This window comes from Megascapheus bottae, chromosome 26, assembly GCF_031878675.1.
Source record: "Megascapheus bottae isolate mThoBot1 chromosome 26, mThoBot2.hap1, whole genome shotgun sequence".
NCBI classification, from domain to species: Eukaryota; Metazoa; Chordata; class Mammalia; order Rodentia; family Geomyidae; genus Megascapheus; species Megascapheus bottae.
Window position 1 is genome coordinate 5,835,809 of NC_143534.1, and position 15,890 is coordinate 5,851,698.

General features: G+C 36.1%; 1 protein-coding gene across 1 annotated transcript in view; it reads left to right on the forward strand.

The window, feature by feature from the left end:
* The window catches only part of Akr1e2 (aldo-keto reductase family 1 member E2), a 41,662-nt gene that overhangs the window by 200 nt on the left and 25,572 nt on the right, over positions 1-15,890 (forward strand). The window lies entirely within an intron of this gene.

The window sequence follows — 15,890 nt, forward strand, 5'->3', positions numbered from 1 at the left end:
ATGTACTCTTTGTTAAATATCTATTTATAAATCAGGTTAGCACTAGGTCATTGTCTCTGGGAAATATTGAACCTTACAGGAACAAAAATTTCCAATTTAAGAACTAGTTGTTATAGCTGGGTAATTGGTATACAACAGAATGAGGAAAATGCCACTTAAAAGTTTAGGTTAAGAGGGCAATATTTTTTTAAACAATTTTAATTAGAAGTGATTTCTCTAGGGGTAAAAAACCCAATTAGCTTCGAGTCATCTTATCCTAACTCTTAAAGTTCACACATAGATTTTTGCCATTTGGAAGGAATGAAGCAGAAGAAAAATCAAGAAAAACCCAGTCGTTTATTTAATATGTAATGTGCCTAATCATGAAACACAGTGAAGAATGGGAAAAGCTTTAAAAAAAACTATGTATGTTAAACCCATATGAAGTTCTTTCTTTTTTTTTTTTGAAGGGAGTACTTTCAATAATTTGCCAGCCTTTGTTATATTTAATTACTGAACATTTAAGTCTTTGCTGCAGCTAAGAAATTAATGGTGGTAACATACTGATCAGCTTATTTCTGATATCCTATATTTAAGTTGACATCAATATGAATTACAAAGGATATAATTGAACACTGCATATTAAATACTATATAAGAAATCCGAAGGGCTGCCTTTGGTCAAGGGAAGGATAAAAGTGGTGACAGTGATCAAAATGCATTGTATGAATAACCTGAATTACGGAACTGAAATCTTTTTGTAAAACTACATCATCATCATCATCATCATCATCATCATCATCATCATCATCATCATCCACATAACAATGCAAGGATTTTTAACAACTTTCACAGATCATTTTGAAGAATGATAATGTTCTCAGGTAAGGTTCGTTCATTGGTGTTGACAGAACTAAGCCAGTGCATGTCTATACCAAATGCAATGCTTGGAACTGGAATGCTACACATTCTCAAAAATGACTCACAAACCGACTGACACTGACTCACTTCTGTGTTCTACGACCATTGATTGGAATAAGTACAACAGGACTTGAGACTGTTTCACTTACTGATAAGCACTTTCTCACTTAATAATAAGCACATATTACCTAAGTGTAAGAAAAAAAAAAACATGAAGAGGTGACCTACTGTTGTTAGAAGGTAGATAAAGTATTTATTTTCAAATTGTCTTCGAAATAAGTTTCTAGTTAAATGCATTCTTTATTAAATATCTATTTAGGTTAGCATCGGTTAGTTGGAGAGAATTGCTATAACATGAGAAAGGGTATCAATGTATGTGAATTAATGCACCTTCTATCTGGCGAATATAATGTAACCCTTCTATTAATTACAATTAAAATATATGAAAAAAATCCCAACAATTCTGAACTGTAGAAAACATGCATATCGCAGCCGGTTTTAAAGGCATGAACTCTCTCCATGTTTTTCCAAGAACAATGGCGTAGTCCTGACCAAGATGTATCGCAAAGACAGATAAGTAGTCCTAACTTTGGGGCACACAAGGAAATTCTGTGGACATGGGTGTCCACATATATGTGTGGTATACACACTTCTGTGAAGACACTTCTGTGGTGTCAAGCAGGCAAGAACATACGATATTATCACCTTTACACAGATCTGTCTCAGCAATATTCCGGAGGAAGAAACACATGGAAAGATAATCTTTGAGATAAAGGTGATTTGTTTCCTAAGGAATAGTGCCAGTGTTCTTTAAATCAAGTATCCATAAGAAGTTTCTACATTGGCCTCAGCCTGACGGCAGACAGTCTTTCATTTTTACTTAGAACTCTTGCATCTCGTATATTTGTGTTCCAAATCTCTATCTCTTGCCTAGCCAACTCATCTTCCGAAGGCTAAACATTACTAAATGTTTTTGCCAAAGTAAATTCTCTCCATCTTCCTTCTGTAAACAACCTCTAAGTGAAATTTACATTTTTGTCTGCTTACTTGATGTCAAAGGAGGTAACCATGTGAGGAAGAAGAAGATGACTCTACCCCTGTATTCATCCTATAATCTTCACACCAGTCAAATGCACAAATCTACAGAGTACACCTTTGCTAAGGAGACCATCCATTTGGCTTTAAAGCATTCAGAAGATGTCCACCTAGGATACAATCAAAATATATCCCAACCAGTAACACCAGGTTGGGATCCAGCAAAAGATGTTACAAAACCTTGCAGCATTTTGCATTTTTGCTATTTTTCTTTGCCTAAAACTTTTATCACACTGCTATTGGCTTAGAGATTAAAAGCTTCTAGATAGTACAAGCCACAATTACACAACAGAGATTTGGAACTAGACCATGAAATTTATTTTCTCCTGGAAACTAAGAATAGTAAAGAGCTTGAGACTTTTTACTACATTCATGGAAACATATATTTTGTTAGACAATTGCTCTAAATCCTACACATATGAACTTGAGAAAATAATAATTTTGCTGACATGTTATTATAAGCATTAGTATAATAAATGCCTACAACTGATACATGTTGCTATATATTAAATATTTTATTAGCATACCATCTGTTTATAATACTGATACTTTTATAATTCATCAATGTATGAAATATTTGACATATAGAAAAAAGAAGAGCCAGATGTGAGAGTCCTGCGTTTCCCATAGTTTATTCCTTCTCAGTTTCACAATTTGAGTGTCTAAAACAAAAAAACAAAAAACAGCCCTTCTCAAGAGTTTAAAAATGCAATTGCCTCTTGCTGGGAATCCTGGCGCACTGTCCTTGGCTTGTGCTTGGAAGAAAATCAGATTAAAACTCTTTGTGTTTGAAGACATTTTTGTGACTCTCATTCTAATAAATACATTTTAATTAGAAAAAGTAATATGACAAATTCAATAAAAAGTTACTCTATTTCTAATTCAAAATATGCTTTACTGATGTGCATCAGCATTCAAATATATGCTTTGTATTTTTCTATGGAAAAAGAAATTTCCCCAGGACCAAATAAAAGACTGCAGGTGTGGTTTATTTTGTGGTGTTTATGAACTAGAATGACTTTCTAAAGCAATAGATGTAACATACAACTGCTTCTTTCTCAGTAAGATTTAAATTAAATTAAATGAAAGACAGCTTAGATTTTCATATTTCTGTGTTGCTCTTTCCTCTGTCCTGAAGTCTCCCAACTTCCAAATTTCAATCAGAGTACCAAGTTATCTGATATTAATGCAAGGAAAAACTAAGTGCCGCAACTCAATTCTTTGTTTTTGAATAAAAACAATTCTTTCCTAAGAAATTCTTCTCTGTCAGGACTAATGTATTCCAGTCATAGATTATGCCCCACACAAACTTCAAACTGTGTGAACCCCTAGTACCCAGCCAGTTTTATATTCTTAAATTGCCAATGAAATTCAAGGTTTCTGCTAATAATATCAATTAATGAGGTAAGATAAATTTCAGTAACTGAATAGTTTTATGGTTGTAAATTCTGGAACCACTTCAGGTTTTCTTGATAACTATTCAAACAGGGAATTTAGAAATTTTTATGAGATGACCTGTTAATATACTTTAGAATTCTAACATCATATTTCAGATATTGGTTCAGTAACTAGGCATTAATTAAGCATGACACTATAAACTATAAAAAACTAAGGCTGCAATCTGTAACCTGATTTCTTCCCTCCAGTTCATCTGCTATAACTGAAAACATAACAGTCTCGCCAGCAGTAAATCTGGCTCTCTGGATTTCTTAAGGCTGCCAGTAGTTTTTAAGCTCTTGGCAGTAGCTGATTTTGTAGACAGAGGTATAAACACTTCATCCTAACTTGTAACCACGATGCACATTGATGAAATAAAAATAAAAATGGATGCAGGATGGTAAAATTAAGCAGAACAAAAGCCCTTTCCTGAGGACTTCCTTAGAGACCCACTAACAGGAGAGCGGAATTGCCAGGCAGACGTCATGTCCAGGAAGAAACCACCAAGGAGAACAATTTTCTGGAATCTAACCATCTTTGCAAGGATTGCAAACTCTCAAGAATGAACCAATTTGACACTTGACCTGGACTATTCCAGTGACCTCATAACACGATGGCCACTTTTATTTCTGCTTGCTTATTGGTCCAAGGTAAACTGTGCTAAACTGAAGATTCTGACAAATGAATGGGTCTCCTTTTTAAAAAAGTTATTCCAATGTATCATTTAGTATATTAGTTGCTAATCAATACTTGTAATCATTTAAAAAGAAAAACATGATTGTTTAAAAATCTGTGTCTGGAATGATTAGTCAGGCCTGAGCACTGTCTTTGGACTTTCTTAAGCCACAACACCACTTTCAACTTTTCAATGTATGTGGTACCGAAAAATTGAACCCAGAACTTTGTGCATGCTAGGCAAGCACTCTACCACTAGGTCAAATCCCTAATGAGATAAATTTTATACATATAATATTTTATACATACAAATATTAAAAACTGGAATAATACAGAAATGAAAAGTATATTTGGTTAATTGTAATTTCAGAAATATTTGGCATATTAGAATTAATAGCAGAAGATAAAACAACTTATAATAAATGGTAATGGATTTCATCATGGTAGGAAATTTTCACAAACAAAAGCCCTCTTCAGAAAGCGTTTCAACTAAAGAAATTAAAGCAGAATTGAGGAAATGGAAAAACCTCCCAGGCTCCTGGATTGGAAGAATCAACATCGTGAAAATGGCAATCTTGCCAAGGACTATCTACAAATTCAGTGCAATACCCATCAATATCCCAATGTCATTCTTTAAAGAAATAGAAGAGGCAATCCAAAATTTCATATGGAATAATAAAAGACCCCATATAGTAAAAAACACTTCTTAGCAGAAAGAACAGAGCAGGAGGAATTTCAATACCAAACTTTAGACTCTATTTCAGAACTATAGTGACCAAAACAGCTTGGTACTGGCACAAGAACAGGCCTGAAGACCCATGGAATAGAACTGAGGACCCAGATATAAACCCACAGACCTATGGCACCTAATCTTTGCTAAGGGAGCCCAAAAAATATAATGGAAAAAGACAGCCTCTTCAACAAGTGGTGCTGGCAGAACTGGTTAAGCACCTGCAGAAACTAAAGTTGGATCCTTCTTTGTCACGCTGCATTAGGTTTAACTCCAAATGGATCAAAGACCTCGAGGTAAAAGCAAATACACTGAAAACTTTACAAGAAAGAATAGGAGATACACTAGGTCTCCTTGGCACAGGTCAAAAGTTTCTTAATAAGGACCCAGAAACACAACAAATCAGAGAAAGTCTGGATAAGTGGGATTGCAATAAACTGCAGAGCTTCTGTATGGCAAAGGACATAGCTAGCTAACTAGAAAGCCTACAGAGTGGGAGAAGATCTTCACTAACCATGCAACAGACAAAGGCCTCATATCTAACATATAGCAACAGCTCAAAAAATTGAATCACTCCAAAACTAATCGCCAAAGAAACAACCATCCTATTAAAAGATGGGCCAAAGACTTAAAGAGAGTCTTCTCTGAACAAGAAACAAAAATGGTCTATAGACACATGAAGAAATGCTCGACATCTCTGGTCATAAAAGAAATGCAAATCAAAACAACTCTAAGATTCCACCTCACTCCAGTTAGAATGGCCATTATCAAGAAATCTAATAACAACAGATGCTGGAGGGAATGTGGCCAGGAGGGATCACTACTACACTGTTGGTGGGAGTGCAAACTCGTTCAACCACTATGGAAAGAAGTATGGCGGTTCCTCAAAAGAGTAAACATAGAGCTCCCCTATGACCCAGCACTTCCACTACATGGCATTTACCTAATCGTCCAGAAACAAGTACATACTAAATTCATTAGCACAATGATATTCATTGCAGCACTATTTACCATAGCAAAGATATGGAACCAACCTAGATGTCCCTCAGTTGATGAGTGGATCAACAAGATGTGGTATTTATACACAATGGAATTCTATGCTGCTGTCAGAAAGAATGACATCGCCCCATTTGTAAGGAAATGGAAAGACTTAGAAAAAATCATATTAAGTGAAGTAAGCCAGACTCAAAGGAACATAGGCTCAGTGGTTTCCCTCATTTGTCATAATCAGTAGAAATCTTGGTCTCTCCTAGCAGAGATTTACAATAGAGAAAAACCTAGATACATAAGCTAAATGAAAGGACCTCCAGGATATAGAAATCAGATAGGGAAGGGGGGAAAACAAGATGAGGGGCTCGGGTGGAGGGAGGGAAATGGGGACCAAGATATGAGAAATGGTATCAATGTATGTGAAGTAATGCACCCTTTATCTGGTGAATATAATGTAACCCTTCTATTAATTGCAATAACAAATATGGAAAAAAATGATTTTTTAAAATCTTGTCTAGAGTGATTAGTCATTCTGGTAGACAAAGCTGCTAGCACCATTAGTTTTTGGAAGGAGTTATGATTTCAATTTATATTTCCTAGGACAAAAGAAACATGTAATTAAACTTTATTGCAACAGATTTTTAATAATTAGGAAATCTTCCAACTCCAATCTTAAAGGTTTGCTAACACTATATATATATGTATATATGTATACATACATATATATGTATATATATATATATAGTTTTATAGAATGTTCAGGTTTGAACATTCAGACAGAGGGATGGGAAAGAATGAGATCTTATGGTTGCTTTTGGTTAAACAGTATTTTCAAATCTAAGGGGATTTCTGCTATAATTAGTAACTGTCTTAACCATCTTATTCAAAAGAGAGGCCTCTAATAAACCCAACCCTCCTCTAATGAATATGTACTAACTCTTATGCAACAGATAACTTTCTAAACACTTCAAAAATGACTCAATATTTGCATGCCCAATGCTATGGACATGGTGTTGTAAATATAAACACAACTACATAGACATAAAAATTTATGACTATAGACATGATGTTTTATTACATAGATTAACATGTATCTATGACATGCAAACCTTCAGCCTAGTTTTAATTATGTTCTAAAATCTAAGCGCCAGTGATTGTATATAGAGATTCCCTTCTTGAGTACTTGTTTGTTAAAAACATCATTTGAAATATAATGTAAAAATCAACGTTAATAAATTCTTTAATAAAAAAATCATCTAAGACAGAGTTGCATTTCACTTTTTGATTTTGGGAGACATTTAGGTAAATGAAATATTTTCCCATTTTAATTCATCTTACTTCTGTTCCCATTACCATCTGTTTACTCTTATCAGTATTTTCATTTTGTTACTATTTGCCTCTATTTGTATCAGTGCCATATTTAAAATCAAAGCCTCACTCTTGCTCGACAAGCGCTCCACCAGTCTTTGCCTCCTGGTTCCATAGCTTTTTTCTAAACTAAGCCACAGTAGTTTACCTTTAGACCACTGTGGGCGGGCTGAAGCCCATCTTCTCTCCCATTAGAAAGGAACTCATGCCACCTTGAGAGCTTGATTTTCAGGGCAGTCTTCCACATAGGGCATTCCCTTTTTTGCTTTGTCACTCTTGTCTTTATGTATATAGTAATGAGCTCGTTTTCATTATCTTGATAAAGTATGGATCATTGTTTTGCCTATAGTTATGAATACAATTCTTCTTAGGCTTTCCTTTTGAGGTAAGTTTTGGCAGGTCGGTTAAACTGTTACAATGATTAGAGCTGGAGGAAAAGAAAGAAAAAACCTATTTGGCTTGAGCATTTGTCCTGCATAATTACACAGTCAGGATGATCAGAAATATTACCGTCAGCAAGCATAGGAAATCCATAAGGTTTATAAATATTCTGATGATGTTTTAAGTGTCCAGCGCCCACAAATAACAGCTGATCAATAGACTTCTAGGATATTACAAATTGATCAATAATATGTCACTGCACTTCGGATGGCAGCGAGTTTATTTCCTGAAATATGCCATATGAATAAGACCTCTTTCACTCAATCCCCTATGATGTTTCAAGCCAGGAAACAAAGCAAGCAGTTCCTCCAATTGAACTAAACAATAATTGGGTAAAGACCTGTCAGAGTTCCAAGTATACCGGAAAGGAGTGGAATTTTTTTATCTGCCATTTTTTTCCTCTTGACCATTTTCATTCCTCATTATAATTCCATCCAACCTTATTGAGAGTGACTCACTAAATTAATGGAGGAAGTATGACTTCCTTCCAGTTACATTTCTTTTGTAAGAATCTCAACAAAAAACATCAGTGGCAATCAACACATCTCATTTTAATAAGATCTATTGTATATGTTTTTAATATTTACATTTTATTTCTTTTCATATTTTCAGAAATCACTTTACATTTATTTTTATTTAGTTTCTATTTCTCTCTATCTATACACATATATTAAAAACCACAGCTAGATTTCATCCTGGCCATAATCACACGATAATGAAGAACAAGACATAAATACCATGCATGTAAAAGGTCAAATATGAAGAAGACCAGCTTGATTCCTGAAGCTTCCTGCAGTATTTTGCCTGTAGCTACAAAACACAGTTTTTGATCAGGATCAGTTATAAGGACACAGAAAGCCAGATTGTCTGTTTTAATTGAGCATCATGTGGTTTTATGCCTTCGGGGCTGGTTTACATGGGCCTTGATGGGTTTACCCACCAGGCAGTGAGCTTCCAAGTGCTGGGAAGCCTTGAGTCACTCGATCCAGTCACTAGAGGGCTCTTAATGAAATCCTTGCCTTCTTTCCTCTTATTGAGGCAGCCCTAAGGACATAGGAGTCTGAGTCTTGCTATCATCCCTCAGGAGGTCATAAAGCATGACAAAGGGGAGACAATGTAAGAACAGGGCATGAGGGCAGAGAAGACCATTTCGGGCAAAATACTGCATTTTCCTTTTCTTACATAGACTCATCTATGAGAACCCAGGGATTCTTTTCTTTTTCCTTAGCTACTCCAGAGCCTGCTGTCCCGAGGGTCAAGTTTTGAACCTAGCTCTGTCACAGAGGTCTGAGAACCACCTCCCCATCCCCTGCTCCATATGACAAAGTAATTAGCAAAAATACCAGCTGAGCAGTCCAGATCCCTAAGTTCAAACGTTGGAAACAGAAATAATCCAGTGAAGGAGGAAGAGGAGGAGGAGGAGGAGGAAGAAATCATAAAGAAAATAATCAGATTTAAACAATTATCTTAAGTAACATACCAGAGTGATTTTATAACTGGGGGTATCCACAGAAAAATATACATGAGTAAGATCAAATAACAGTAGGCTCTTTTCTTTCCACTTGAATATAAACTCCAAACCATTTTGCCACAGAATTCTTGCTAATACAAAAATGTTTTTTGTGATTCAAAGAATTTTACTGATCACAATATTACTTTGTTATCAGAAAAGTTATATATACTCATGTCTACGACCAAAAGATTCTAAGGGTTGAAATTTTATTTGAATTGATTTTTTTCATCACCATTGTTCATTGATACAAGACTTTAACATAATACTCTCACAAATTAAAACACAAAACCATTTACAATATACCATTATGAATTAAAACTATCCTAATATCATTTATTAGCTTTGTGTTTGAAAATGATACATCCTAAAATTGCAATTCCTCCTATAACCATTTTACTTTTAGACATAGGAAAAATCACTGTGTTTGAAGACTCATACAAAAGAAAAGCTTCTCTACTGAAAAAAATGTATCTTAGAAAACATATCTTGACATTTAGAAGACTTCCTTCTCTCTTGTTTTTAATCTGTGATTTAACCTCTGGCGATATGACAAGGAAATCGCATGAAATGCTTTGGTATTATTTTAATCACATTAACATTGTTTGCATTTCCACACTGAACAGAATATTTTATTAAATTATCAAATGAGTGTTCTAGTATTGTTACAGTCTAAAAATGAAAACTATTGAAAAAGAAAGAGGAAAATGAACCTAAGCAGTTGCTTGATGCATTTAGTAGGGTATTACATGATAGTTTTATATTCTCAAAAGAAAAAAAAAATCACTTCTTGGATTTTTATTATTTCTCAAGATAGCTGGGAAAGCCTCACATTTTCCATAATGGAACATTTTATTTCTTTCTAAGTTCAGATTCATTACACATTTCTAAGAATAAGAATTGTTGTATCTCCACTTCCTTTCCTCCTTGTTTTTCTCCCGTATTTGTCATCTGCCAACTCATTCTACATTTTTAAAAAAAAAGCAAACAACAACACAACAAAAAACATGTTTAAGCTAAAGTATATGACTGTGTGGTGAAACTTAAAGTCTTTCCCAACAACTTCAATCCCCCAGAAAGTCTTCATATTTATATTTTTTATAAAAAATCATGAAAATGTCAATCAAGCTCTTTATTGAGTGTATGTGCATTAAGAGAAGTAATTTAATAGCAAATTGTTTGCTTTGAATCACATAAAATCTTTTATCGAATGAGTTACAGATGTTGAAATTTGCTAAGTGCATTTGCATAAATCTGCCTCATACTGACAACAAGTTACTCTCAGATGACGAATATAAAACTTAAATTACCACTATTCAGAGTCATATTTTAATGATAACTTTTTTATTGAAACAAAATATTTGAACTAAGTGGTATCCTTCAGCAGCTTTCCTTAAAATGATTTCATAGCATTTTAAAACTTCTAAACAACAATATTAATTATTATTTTTTTTTTGCCAGTCCTGGGCTTGGACTCAGGGCCGGAGCACTGTCCTTGGACTTTCTCAAGGCTTAGCACTCCACCACTTGAGCCTCAACACACTTCCAGCTTTTTTCTATGTATGTGGTACCGAGGACTCAAACCCGGGTCTTCGTGCATGCTAGGCAAGCACTCTACCACTAGGCCAAACTCCCAGCCCCAATATTAATTATTTTTACAAACATTAGCGCCAACATTTTACCCCTAAATTCTACAGTTATGTGTGCAAGCTTTATTTTAGCAGCCTTATTTTAATTTATCCATATAATAGTTTATAGTTGTTAGGAATGATATATATATATTATTGTGCTATCTAGAATATATATTGCATATCGGATATATAGCCTACATATGAATACATATATATATGTTACATACTTTAACAATATGGGCTTTGTGTTGGAGGTGTGTCTCAATTGGTAGAGTGCTAGCCAATGAGAAAAAGCTGAGTTTGAGTCCTGGTATTGAACCTGTTGGTTTTTTTTTAAGAGTATAGATTTGCAAATTAGCCTTAAATTGCTATTGCACCCTTATTAACATGTAACACCAAATTTATTATTTATTCTGCATCAGCTTTATTTTCACATCATTAAGCTGATGATAGTAAATAATTGAGGTAATTCCTATGGTTAATGAAGGATTGAATAAGAAAATTCTAATCAATCATATGATTCACATCTTGTTCCCCAAACTACTAGTAGGTATTACAAAATTTGTTTAGTAGAGATTTTTCTCTGGGAAATTAGTATTAGTGTACTAGAACTTGAAACACACCACTGATTATGATGGAATTATTTTCTTGGACTCATCTGCCATCACCACCACATATAAAAGTAGACCTGATATACAATGTCTTTTTTCAGGCATGGTCACTGTAAGGCATGGAATATGAGTATGAAGAGATGAACTCGGGGCCATCCTGGTCCTCCACATTCTTCAAGTTTCCTAAAGGGTACAGAAAGTCAACAGAACATTGAAGAATACTAACTCCATTGTGGAGAGAATTCAGACAGCACAGCTTGGGGCAGTTGGGGTTTGTGAAACACAAGTCAAGGAGTATAAGGAGGTAATGGAACAACCTACCAAAGGGCTCTTATAAAATTCTTGTTTAATTAACTCTGCTTCCTAAATCGAACAGTACCCAAAGGGCTATAAGATATCAAATGTTCTCTTTCCTCCACATATAGGCACAGCAGTGAAGGAATTTTAAGTGTCTGTGGATTGTATATATACATATATATATAATACAGATATATGTATTCTTACTAAAATCAAAGGCAGTGAAATGAGGTGAAGGCAACTGGAAGGGGTAAAGTATACAAGAAGCCATGTGTATTTTGCACAATGGATAAACAGTTAATGGTTCAATGATTTTTTGAAAACGATTCGCAAAACTGCTGTAGGGGAAAGATAACATATAATGCTGATTGATTCATTGAGGGATTCTGGCTCCAGCTGAAATGAATGACTGGAAAGGTGCACTCTGGAGTTCTATTTGTTGGTGTCGTTGTTCCACACTTAATTTGCTGCTCCTGAGGCAAGCTATTTCCCTTCAGCATGGGCCCAATACCTTCTTACATGGATTTCACCTCATTTGTTAGTGAGGCTTAAGCTGGCTAAAGCACAAACCACGTAAGAACAAGGTGAAACTGGCAATCAAGTGGGAAAGAATTGGATAAAGCGGTCAAGTGCATGCTGGCGATACAGGCTGGCTGTGTTTCACTGAAATGGTATGAGCTGCAGATGGATAGATATTATTACTCTACAGTCCACAGCAGTGCCGTCTGCAGGTCTCCAGGGGACAGCGAGTTCTCTCTGGGTGTTCTAGTCTAAGATGATGACAAGGGCAAACTTTGTGTCCCGGTCAGCAGGCTCAAATTGCTTCTCCCCTTACCTTTATCTTGGGGCTGTGGATGGGAGTGAATTCCAGCCTTACTCAAAAGAACTTCCAAGCTGTCCAAGAAAGACCTCAGTTCAAATCATCTGAATCACCCAGGCCATGCAATTTGTGCTGCTTTCCCTGCACACACACACACACACATACATGTCTCAGTTCCACTCCAATCACATCTTCCTATACTCAGTGATGCCCACATTGGTTGCTGCTCCATGAGCAAAAATGTTGTCTGTCTTCATCCCTGGAGTCTTGTGTCTTCTGCTAGCCTCCAGGATTGCAGAGGCCATCCATGTTCATTACAGCTCGGGGAACATCTCAGACATGTCTCGCATCTCGACATCCACAATGGGTACTAGCCTGTGTTTGTGTCTCCAGAACAGTCAGATGTGCAGCTGGATGCAAATGAACTAATACCCACCACGAGTCCTGAGCACTAAGCTTCCCATGAATGTCTTTGTAAAAATGGAAGATGGCATGATGGATGCATTTAGGCACGGGGAATATTAAAAATCCTTCACTTTAAACATCTGTATCTTCATGTACGAACTGAAAAATCACTCTAATCACACCAAAGGCACTTCTGGGACTATTCAATACATGAGAGTAATATTCAGTTCATAATAATTCTGCTTCACTGTGATGTGTGAGCTGATCAGTAGTCAAACAAGTCGTATAGATACTAATATTTTATGGGAAGAAGAGAGATTTTTTTATAGATGGACTGACAGAGAGATAAATACATGTGTGTGTGTAAAGACATGTATTTACATGTATATTAATATGGAGCAATTCTTCTGAATGAAGAATTGATAGCAAAACAGAAGTCTGTTAACTTAAGTCACTGAAGAGATTTTCTTTCCTTTTGATAACCTCAAGGGCAGTTATTTCTCCACTTATTGTAATTACTTTTATTCTGAATAGACTATACATTTCATAAATCAATTCATTCAGGGAATCATTAATTCCCATAGTATCTGATTTTCTTCTATTTACCCAACAAGTCATTGGCCCACATCTCTTCTCAGTCTTCCCATTTTTTCCCATTCATCATTTTCTCGATAACTTCACAGGGACCCTCAAAGCAAGTCACTTGGTAGTATACTTCATATGAACAGAGCTTTGAGTAAATGAACATGTTTTATTTAAGACTTGATATCTGAGACTCTTCTTAGAGCCTTTTTCTTTTTGTTCTATGTTCGTGTCAAGCCAGACACCAGCTCTGTGGCTAAGTTGAGAACTGGAGAAAGATGGTTTCAAGGACAGCCTGTTCAGAAATGCTCAAGAGATTGTTCTGACATAAGAAAGTACAATGACAAGATTAAATAGGAGGCTTCTGTGCAGATGTTTGTGGGGACAGGCCGAGAGACCTAGCTCAAAAATAACCAACTCAAAAGGAAAAAAAGAACGAGATATGGCTTAGTAACAGAGCTCCTGTCTATCAAAGAAAACTATATTGAATCCTCATTGCCACAAAAAGAGTTAATGACGGCGACTTGGTAAGAAGGAAATAAACTTTGACACAGCAGAGCCAGTGTCCATGTAAAGAACTGGAAGAAGCGGTGAGAAACACAGCAGCTTCCCTGTGCCAGAAAGTCCTGCTCCAAAACCACTCCACGTGAATGGATAATTTAATTAAAACGAGAGACTTTTCTATTCAAATAATTCATCCGTAAAATGACTCCCTTAGGCCTCTTCTTTGTAGAACCTTTGGAACCATTCATTCATTCATTGCCTTACAGTGAGAGAATGGTGTAAAAGATAACAGCAGCCAGAGCATAGATGAAAATTGAACTTTGACCCAAAGACTAGGAAGCAGTCAGCCAAGAAGAGACAGGGCTGGATTGAGAACGGACAGCTTCCATCATTCTTCACCCTTGCTTTCAACTTATGATCAAGTGAAGGATACCAAACATGCTTCCCCAGTCTTGCAGTGACCCCAAGTTTGCCGAGGCCAGCAGCTTCTCATCAGAAGCACATCTGAAGCCTTGGCTTTGCCCATAATTTCCTCACTCTCCTACTTACTTTTGATTTCTGAACACCACCACTGCTTCTACCTTTTGGAAGTTAGTTTGTCTTCATTCCTTTCTGCATACTCATTTCCACAGAACATAAAAAGGATGAGTTATTAATGGTTTCAAATAAAAAAATAATAATCCCCGCTCACTGAGGTCTGCCAAATTGCTCCCGTGAAACGTGTGCACAAATGCAAATTAGGACAGAGCATTCTTTCCATGCATTTACATGTCTGCTATTGCAATAAAGAGTGCAAAAATAAAGTGAAAAATCCTACGGGAACCAACCATGTAAGTACCGATTGAGAAAAATCTCACTCTTCCTCTGGATCTTCATTCTCTTTGTGGACTAGATCTCCATCCACCTCTGTCTGTGAACAGCCTTTTGGAAGGAGCTGGGAGCCCCACATGGACTTTTAACCCTAACCCCCTCCCCAGCATTTGAACCTTCATTATTCTACACACAGGTAGCTTGGCTCTTTTTGTACCCCTGTGTGTTTGCATTTGTCTTAAGTAGTAGGCTTGATTGCTGTAGAAGTTCATAATCCTTATCTACAATTCTGGTATCCAAAATGCAGGAGGAAAAAGGGAAAGTTTCATTTTCTTCATAACTCACGTTTCAGCCCAGTTACTATTAACCCGAGCTCTATGTAGTCCAGATTCACCGCTGCCTAAAGCCAGGCCATTGGCTGCAGAAGCCTCAGTGCCTTTGTGATGTGGAGCTGCCCTCTCATCCTATTGACAGCCCACAATCCACTCTGCTGTGACACATTGCCTTTCACAAATCCAAGAAACAATGACAATCTGAATGGTGAAACACAGAAAACTACCCGAGTTTTGGCTAAGACCTTAGTTGGCCATTGGCCTGCTGGATTTTACCTGTGAGTGAGGCTCTAGTGCAAAGAGTACCTAACCTAGTTAGGTTCCCATTTTGAATAGGGAATAACCTAGGTTCCCATTTTCAACAGGGAAACAGAGACCTAAGATGGCTTCCAAACTACACTTACTACATCTTCCCATGTATGGAGTTGGAAAATCTGCCAATTTCTTCATCAAAGGCAGACACTAAAATAAAATAAAATAATAACCATATTGATTAATAGTATAGCTATGCTAAATATCATCCACAAAAAGACATATTATACAACAACAGAAAAATGAGTCAAACCTTTCATGTAGAGATTGTTCCCAATAGGTTTGGCTAACTTTTTTGATATGTGATATTGTTATTTAGAGGTGATATACAGAGGGGTTGCAGTTACATATGTCAGATGAGTACATTTCCCTTCTTTTTTTGGCCAGTTCTGGGAATTGAACTCAGGGCCTGGGCACTGTCCTTGGGCTTTCTTAAGAATA